Source organism: Cynara cardunculus, assembly GCF_001531365.2.
Source record: "Cynara cardunculus var. scolymus isolate 2C chromosome LG 3, CcrdV1, whole genome shotgun sequence".
Classification (NCBI taxonomy): Eukaryota; Viridiplantae; Streptophyta; class Magnoliopsida; order Asterales; family Asteraceae; genus Cynara; species Cynara cardunculus.
In genome coordinates, this window is record NC_037530.1 from 14751056 (window position 1) to 14752472 (window position 1417).

Genomic DNA, 1417 nt, shown 5'->3' on the forward strand with positions numbered 1-1417 from the left:
AAGTGGGTGATAAGTTAAGATTGTGATACCCAGGGCGTGTTGGTGACTGATAAGTCACGACTAGTATAAAACACTACCCGGACAAGTGGGTGATCAATCGAGAATGAAGTATCAACCCAGGGCGTGTTTATGACTAAATGACCCATTCCAGACAGATAATTTATGAGATCTCATTTCTTTCAGTGTTGCATGTTTTCAGAAATTGCATRCTAYTTRGTACAAGGTTTACAAGTTSAAATGCATGACGTACAATGTTTTTATACACGAAAACCATGAACTCACTGAGCTTTATAAGCTGACTATAGTAYGCATCTCAGGCCCAGGTAGTTCGAGGACGGATAAAGGCAAAGGACATGCTTAGAGTGTTGCTTATTATCATCTTATTTTAGTCTTTTGTCTAAGATGCGCTGTAAAGATCTTTTGTAACTTAACCCCAAGAGAAGGTGGGTTAGAACTTAAGTTAGATTTTGATGATTCAAAGACTTCCGCTGTAAGAGTTTAAATGGTTTTAAACTAGCCATTACTTTGGTGTATTTATTAAGGAAATGTTTCAGATTACGTGACATCTCTCTTGATGAAAATGAGGGTGTTACACAATTAGTGATCAAAAAGACTTGATGGGGGGACATATATCCTTCTGATTTCAACATCAACTTTCTCCAAATGAGAAACTGATAGATTGTGAGTTGCGTGCCCCAAGTGTTATTGAAATACTTATATGTTAAAAGATAAATGAGTAGCTGGTGGGGATGTGACAAAAATTGGCTTAGGCTTTGCCTTTTCAATATTAGTCTCGAAAGAATTGAGAACTAATAGATTATGTGGTATGCCCGGTAATTTGAAGTTTGGAACCGGATTCTTATAATCTTTTAATGCTGACACAACTCTCATCAATTCTTTTAGCTCACAACAACTACCCCTCTCTTTTTCATTTTAATCTCAGCACACATACCCTTTTGTATGTAAGCTCACTCAGATATGGTTGTCCTCTTGGGTAGGTTTGTCGGTTCTGACATTCCATAGAGGTATTTCTGTAAAGCACTCAGTCTCTCCTAAAATTACATTTTATGCCCAAATGATCACAACAGTTGATCAAAATTATTGTGGAAAATAAAACACAATGATCAGATAAAAATTGATCAAGATATTTGGCTTTTAAGTACAATCAATGAAGGAATGATACAACAACAATCAAATTATTCGATATGCGAGAGAAATGAATGAAGATCTGTAAGTACGAGTTTACAGAATCTGAATATTCAGAGAATTATAGAATGTATATCAATCAAAGTAAAAAAATAGAAAACAAACTTTGAATATTAACGAGCGTATTATCACCGAAAATGATATTATTTTAAGAGACATGATGATAACAGTTTCAAGAATAGCTGAAACATGTACTGGAGTTATGTATGAT